This window comes from Lutzomyia longipalpis, chromosome 3 (genome assembly GCF_024334085.1).
Source record: "Lutzomyia longipalpis isolate SR_M1_2022 chromosome 3, ASM2433408v1".
NCBI lineage: Eukaryota > Metazoa > Arthropoda > Insecta > Diptera > Psychodidae > Lutzomyia > Lutzomyia longipalpis.
The window spans coordinates 1951664-1960247 of NC_074709.1; the positions used below are offsets into that span (position 1 = coordinate 1951664).

Here is an 8584-nt window from a genome sequence, read left to right on the forward strand (position 1 = left end):
TTAGCAATTGACCACCCTCATCAATGCGAATAGACACCAAAAACAGGATCCACCAATACAAACGCCCAGGTGGATGTGCGCGAGGAATCCAGGCTACGGCTGTGGCAGGTCGAGCTCAGGGCGCAGGAACAACATGGCAGTGTATGCTCCGGGCATGATGAAAATGACGGGGTGGCGTCTACCGCTGTCCTCGTCTCTCCCACGGACGATGCTCACTTTCACTCTCACTTGCGGCATCGTGACGCTAATGTGAGCGTCGGAGCACCGCGCCATTAAATATTTCTGGCAAAGCGCTTCAATCTTAGTGTTAATTGAGACACACATGTATGGCGAGTATAACCTACTCAACTCATTTTCATTTAGGGGCGTCGAGTGTACCACGCACTCTCTTAGTTTCCACCAAATCTCCGCCACAATCGGAACGTTCTGCACCATTTCTGCTCCGCAATGGGTGCTCCTTTGTCCAGTGCATCTCACACAGGCAGGTTTCATTTCGACCCCCGTCCGAAGCTGACCAGGTGTAGGCTTGTGACATGAGAGTGTAGGGTTTTTTTTTATGGCGCAGGGGGTTCGAAAGCGCAGGATGTGCGGGCGGGGGTGATTCTGCGGGAAATTCGTGTCTCAGGTATTTTCACGATTGATGGTGTCTTTTTTGTGTGATGGGTGTGTACGTGGTGGGGTGGGGGAGGGTTACCAAATAAGGGATGCAAAGAGAGAGAGAGAGGAAAGCTCCCCAAAAACTTCACATATGTACAACACATAATTCCAAAAAAAAGCATACACCGAGTTGGGAAAAAAAAGCCCACCCACACGTTATCCGATGTGGGTGGGATATGCTAGATATGTTCACATGAAACATACATCAAGCACACCATACCCCGCGAGAAAACAAAATACCCGGGATATTCGTCGCGAGAACGCAAGAATTCTGGTGGATCAATAGTGGATGATTGATAGAAAATTGTTGCCAATAAAATTGGATATATGAGTGTGTGCAGAATACACTCCATATCGAACCCTCTTCCAGTCCCCGGGAATACACTAGGGTGGAAAATTCACCCTCCTCGGCTTTTCCAATTTGAGGGATTTTCTCTCTACATAGTTGTCTCCCTCGTTCTACCCAAATGCACCATCATTTTTTTTTTCACCTCCCCCCTGTAACACCACCCCATACGAGGGGAGTATGGGGAAATTTTTAGTGTATTAAAGGGGTTGAAGAAAAATGTGCCCAAAACCCCTTTTAGCACCCCACGCTCGCTCCCGTGCATTAATCATCTGGGTTTCACTGTGAATGAACAACACTCCTCTGCCATTTCAGAGGAGACCATCCCATTTTCGGTGTATTTTGTTAAATGTCTTGTAATAATTTAAATTGGAAATTTGCAAAATTGTACAGAAAAATATTTGTGCAGATTTAAAAATGAAATACAAAACTTGAAATCATGCCAATAGTGGTAATGGAAAGTGCCAATTTTTCCTTTTAAATTGAGCATTTATCAGGGAGAGCTTTTAGCACAATGGGTATGCTTACATATGAGCTTTTTGGTTATAATAGATCATCATCAGGGGCCATAGAGGAATGGTTTTAATAGGCCTAAAGAATATAATGTCCTAACATACCTAGCTTTAAAAAAATATCTCAGCTAAATCTGGCTAGAGACAAAATAATTGGAAGTTCTCTTATTCTCTGATAAAATTCAAAGCTAATAGTATATGAATTTATTCTAAATGCTCAAAAAAGCTCAAATTCAATATTTTCGAGTTATACTTTTCACAGGATGCTATATAGGATGTTTTATGTAACAGGGTATTATATAACTTTATAAATATATGGATAAAAAGGATAATAAGTAACTGTTAGAATTTTTGGAATTTCCCGGGACTTTTCCGAGCATCCATGCAAAATGGAGCTCTCTTATGAGATTGAAATCCTTTCTTCGTCTCCGTAGCATATATAGAATTTAGAGAATTTAGAGAATATTCGTGAGTATATGTATGTGCATATGTATGTATATAGCATACATAGTATATAGCCAAAGTATATCTTATTGATTTTTGTTGAATATTTCGCGAAATATTCACATCGTAGCTTAACATTATTCTCCACTCGTTCTTCCAGCTCTGTCGCTGCTGTTCAGAAGTGGGATGAGCCGCTCCCGTATCCACCACCCATCCATCCCCCAAATGCGAGAAAGCTCCACAATGTCGCTCAATGGTTATATGGGAGAACGTGTTAGAAAATTGAAACTTTCATATTTCTTATTTTCCTCTCGTCTTCCATGGAATTCAAATTAAGTCAGTTTCCACTTTTGGCTCTCATGGCGCCTTTTCTCTCGCATTTCTCTCCATTTCTCCGGAAGATGCCGGAGCGCCATGTTTGGCGCACACAAAAGCGGGTGAAATTTCTTTCTCCGTACCACCCACCGTACTGTGTGGGTATGGTATGGGGTCCAAGCATACCATAGGATATAGAGGCGAGCACAAGGAACGGAGGCAGATGACATGGGGTATAGCATGAAAACGATGTATACGGAAACTTATTTTATCAAGTCGATTGCTTCAGTTATCCACGAATTACATGTCTCCAGCCAGAGTGTATATGCGGAAAGGATTTGTGTTTTGTATCGCACACATACACATATTTTCCATCCCCACTCCCAAAGCCCTTGTTCCATTCTTCCCAAGCTGATTTATGCTCCTTCTTATCCCTCTCTCTGTTTTCCTTCATCATTTGTACCACATAATCAACTACTTGAGTCCTTGTCAATTTTCATTTTCAGGAAGCCAATGAGACACTCTCCACGCTTTTATTGCAGATTTTCTTTTGCCACACACACACAGCTTCATTCAACGGGGAAAAATTCACCCCATTTGTGGTATAAAGAGCATTTTGTTGCGGGAGCATCAACGTGAAATAATCACCAGTGTTTATGGAAACAATCTTCCCACGAATACTTTTCATGATAAATTGATGGTGTTTTATTGGAAATTTATTCTCATTGAGCTTTCTCGTACAGAAAATTACTCAAGAGTTTTTCTTATCCATCAAGGGGTTAATAAATAATCTTTTAATCCTTATGATGATTTTTTCTTTATTTTATTTTAAATGTAACAAGTTTATTTATTTCTTGTTGGCTTATAGAATATTTTTTCTCTAAAATATTTCTTTAAATTTTTTTCTTCCAAAGTGTTGAAATGCAACCCAAAAGAAAATTTCTAATCATATACTTATAAATTCAATGGGAAACATTTTCAAAAATTGCTCCACATAGAAGATTAAGCTCTCTAATTAATATGTTTTAACTCCAAAAAATGATTCTCATAAATACTGATATTCTAGGAGTTCTAGGCTAGGTATTGTAGAGCTTTTTCAGAGCTTTTTTTCCATAATAAAAGATCTACAAAAATTGGATAAATAAAATTTTAATCTCAATCCGCATTGTCTTGGAAATTCCCATCTTATGCAGAATACCAAATAATTGCTGCCTCGTTAACCCCTTGGACATTAACTACTACGTTGTCGAAAAGCATGCTGCTGCGTGAATGAATTAAAATGAAATTGTACAACAATAAAATAGCAATGTTACTGCACACAGAGAGAAGAAATTCATTCAATGGCAAAATATGCAAATGGCATAGAGGTAAAAAATCAAATTTTCTACTCCTTTCGATGCGTCCCAAAAACTATAAAAGTAAAACCCCTCGTCTCTCTGTATTGTTTGGGGTGAAATTCCAGTTGAAGGCCCCTCTATGCTCGTAAATTTGAATATATATCGTGAAGAGTTTCACATAGAAGAAAAAAACGTTGTGCTTCCATAGAAAAGAGATTGATTTGCATATTGTGCGTGATGTTGCAATTCACCGTGAGTATTTTCATGTGAGAAGTCACTCTGGTGTTCTACAAAAAAAACGGTCGCCCATTTTAACCATCTCTTCCTGCTGTACGATTCATGCAAAAAAAAGCTACAAAAGAGAAATTTACTCGCTGTATGCAAAAATTGCAATCAAAGAAATTCAATATCGCTGTGAACCCTTTGAGCCCGCAGAAAAGGTAGGTATGTACCATCACAAATGGGTCTTGCACAGAGTCATTCATTACAATTACGTGAACTATTGAGAGGTGAAAGTGTCCCAGAGATATTTATAATTTATGCATTCTTCTCGCTTCTATACGGAAAGGGAATAAAATTTGCAAATCCCCATGCAAAGAGAATCAACCAGCAGAGTCACCCCAAATCATCCTTCGCCGTTCTCATATATGTGTGGCATTTCTTCCGTATATGCGAACCTAAGGAGGGTGAACGTGCGAGAAATGAAATTTAAGACTATCAAACACATTTTCACTCACGTTGCCTGAGCCACACCTTGAGAAGACGGGAATCCTTGGGCAAAATATCGAACAGGTATCGCATGAGGAAACATCAAACAACTCCTTCGTGTGTAAACTTCTACCCGAGCACCATTTCCCAAATGCTGTTCCGATGATAAATTATATTCAGAAGAATAGTGAACACTTTGAACCCAGAGATATATGTATGTATGCATACAGATCTCTTTCCCAGTCTTATGGGGTGAAAATTCCAAAATTGCCTGTAGATGATGGATACACAAAGCAGGAATGTTGTTCTGTTTATCAATTTATTGCACTAAAAATTTTATAGTGAATTTCACAATAAAATATATTTTATTTTCTAATCAGAATAAGATATGAGAATAACAGTGAGGATTCACAGAGAGAGAAAACTCCAAGGAAAAATTCAATAGAATTCTCTTTTAGACAAGTTGACAAAACATTGCTCAATATTATTAGAAAGACTAAAACAGAAATGAAAAATATAGATTTCTCAGCTAATCTGTGTTCGTTAAAACAATACAGAGTTAATGTTATAATGCGGATCTTCACTGTTTTAAAATTCTTATTCGAAGTGCTTTAGGAAATAAAAATGTGATAATTTAGTAAAAATTCTGAGAAATAAAGTTAGGAAGAAAAAGCCGAGAGAATTTGAAGAATCATTGTATTATAATATCAGGCAATGAGCATTTAAGCTACTGAAAATTCTAAATGAAAGGAAGAACGCTAGTTAAATGAAGCATAATATTTATTAAAAATTAATTAAGTACAAGCACTTCAATATCCATTTTCTGAGCCCTGTTCTCTATAAAGTTTTTGTTTTAATATTTTTCCGAAAGTAAATATATCATAGATATGAAAAAAATGGAAAAATGGATATAAACCCTTTCGCGACCCAGGCATTAAACATTCATCCTATAGAGCTAATACAATAGTTTTATGGAGCAAACTTATTAGTTCGCATGATTTAATCTTCTTATCACGATATTGATTCGCTATGGATGCTCTTAGAGAAAATTTCTCAATATCAAAGCGTCTTTTAATTCTTCTTCTACTGTCTATATCACATTTTCAACTTGAAAATAATTTAATTGAACTTGCGAAAATATAATTACTCGTGATTAGGTCTGTGTATGAAACAATTTTCTCAATAGGACTGATTTCTTGACAAAAAATACTAATAAGTATATCCTAGCAGATTTTTCATTTAATTATAATTTTGCATTAAAGAATTAAATCACCCTCAAAGGGTTAAAGAATTTAATGTTAAAATAATATCACAAAATAACACAGGAGAATTGAAAAAATTATAAAAATCACTTCTAGAACTTTGAGTTAATTTGTATAAGTAATTAGAAAACTAGGTAAAGTATCATCACGGGATTTGGTGGGTGAAAGTTAATGAAAATAATACTACATATAGCGTAAATAAGTAGGTATATTCGTATATGTAGCAAATGAAACTTTGGTAATGAAAACTAAAACACATTCTCATTTAATTCTATAACTTTAAAATAATCTATTTACATTAAATTAACTTGTTTGCCACAAGAGAAGTTCCAAATAGCGAAAATATAATTTCGAGACTTCCCCCACAAATTCCGGCAATCCACTGTGTGCCACTCTAGTTAATCAACTTTACTATAAACTCCACACGTTACTAGAGCTACATATTCCATGAACTTCACAACCCTTTTGCATTGCTATCTACTCACCACAGACTTCCGACACATTCCTCTCGCAAGCGAATGCCAATTAATTAGGGTGGAAGTGGAATCGTACTCTAACTCTCTCTACCAAGGAGCACATGGTATCAAATTGGCGGGAAACTATTGCGCTAATGACTGTAAGAGGGATATTTTTTTCTCATCTGGGGTTGGGATTTTTTTTACCCCTCACGTGAAAAAAAAACATCCCTCGGTGGAAAGGAAAAAACTGCGCCATCTGACAATGTGTAGTCAGGGTGAGATTTTTTTTACCCTCGATACTCAATCGCGAGGAGAGGATAAAACAGACTTCGTCTTGTGAGTTTTTTCCCTCTCATCGACAAAAAAAATGTAAACTTCTTTTCGTGGAAATGAAACAGGAAATAAATATTGAATTAGTCTGAATGGTTGATTAATTATAACGTTGGTAACCAAGGATGTATCCAACATCAGATAAGAGGACATGCAATAAAGTTTTATTAAAGTTTTCTCAACAAGATTTTATTTTGTTGAATCCCCTTGTTCTTCTTGGGAAATAGTAAAGCATTGAAAAGTATGTGAATCATTACCGTAAAATAGATTCAAAGAAAGGAAAGAATAAACAGCAGAAAATTGTGAATTTGAAAAGGAATAAAAAATGAACACAAATAATCGGAAAATTAAAAATTAGTTTAAAACTTCTATAACAAAGGTGAAGAAAAATTCCCATTTTTATCATAAATAGGTAGGTAATGAAAATTGTTGAATTAAATATCTTTAATAGATACATTGGCAGGATAAGATTGGCAGTATTATAGGTTTTTTTTTTCAGAAAAAAAGATAATATTTTAATTTTAAATTAATCGTTTTAGGAACTAGAAAAATTTTGAGGAATTTGACTGTATTAATTTCAATTTATTCTTAAAATCTAATTTTATGTTTCAGATTTTATTTTTATTTATTTTTATTCAGATTTTTTGAAATACAACTTTTCCCAGATTAATTGTATTTTTTTCAGCCCTTACACTGCTCTGTTATTAATGCTATCACCTTGTACATTTAAAGGTAAACTTTAACAATTTGGTCTACCAGTGATTTTACTGAATTCTGTATTTTTCATCGACTGAAAACTTGAAAAAGTCTTATTAAATACTCTTATCCCATCTTTTAGCAAGAATTTTCCGAAGCTGAAAAAACCCAGAAATATAATCATAATCGACTAATACAAATACAGGTATACTATGTTGAAGAGTTGTATGGATTATAAAATTATTTGAGAAAATTTGGATACTTCAAGTTATAAAAAAAATACTTTTCACGTTCCCTTAATGCAATTTACAATATTTCTGCAGATAGCATTGATATATAGTTAAAGCGTGTATTTCCAAAAATTAAATAAACATAAAAGGTTTAAAAAAAAAGTATAAAGGTAGGTGAGTGGAAGATTTCGCGAGGATTTCAGCAATGTGAATTTGAGAGAAAATTCGATGGGTGAAAAAAAAACAAATTTATTTTATTCCAACTTCCATGCAAACTTTGAATATATCTTTTGATCCAATAGCTCTGAATGGGAAATAGATAAAATGCGCCATTTTCCTTTTCCACCAACCCCGGAGGCCCACCCACAGGAAGAGACGCTCCACGGAGTATTTCGTATTCAGAATATATCAATATTACCCCTAATTGAAGTGTGAGCGCGCCATGTTTAAATGCTTGAGCCAAAAGCGACGACGACGTTGATGTCGACGCCGTAGGGGATGGAGGATGTCGCTGGAAAAATATTTCAACTTCAAGTGGGTGGGTGAGGGCGTATGGTAGAGTAGAAAAAAAAACGGCGACGGGAGGGTGGAAAAAAGTACATGGACACGAAAAATAGCTTCCGAATAAAATACATTATAATGTGAGGGGGTATACCCGGGGGTATGAGTAAAAATATACAGTTGGTAAAAAAAATATATAAAGAGGAGGGAATAATAACAATCCTGCCGTGTTCGAGAGTTGATTTGGAGCCATATTTTCCTGCATTTGCTCCATATTATTATGCTTCCTTCGCTCCCCCCGCGGACTTCCTCTTTCACCAATGCCAAATCATTTTCCTCGCATTAATAATACAAAATTGAAAATTCAATTTCCAATAAATACACTCCAATTCCCGTGCGAGATCTTCTTCTTCCAATTCACACCTTTTCATATCTTACCTATCTTCCCAATTTTCGCAGAAATACCTCACGCCACCATCCGGTACTCAATTTAAAATCGCACACCTTTCACCCTCATCACAGATTCCAAGTCTCAATTTTACTGGCAGAGACCACACTAAATTGAAAAGAGACTTGGCGTTAGCATATATGTATGTATAGGCAAAGACCAAAGAGAACAGAAAACTTAAAAGCTCCACTCTCACTATTAATCACACCAGACTAACTCCTGAAAACCCCCGGAATCCCTAAAGCAACAGGATCTCATTTGCATAATTCACTTTACTGCGACTTTGGGACTATCCCTCCACCGCTTTTGACCTCGTCTGGACGCAAATTTCCACACCAAT

General features: G+C 36.1%; 1 long non-coding RNA gene across 1 annotated transcript; it reads left to right on the plus strand.

Moving 5' to 3' along the window:
- Positions 1 to 387: 387 nt before the first annotated feature.
- Positions 388 to 3421, plus strand: LOC129794039 (uncharacterized). The gene is made up of 2 exons (XR_008750991.1): positions 388 to 625; positions 2120 to 3421. It is a non-coding gene; the product is annotated as an uncharacterized LOC129794039 (long non-coding RNA).
- Positions 3422 to 8584: the final 5163 nt, after the last annotated feature.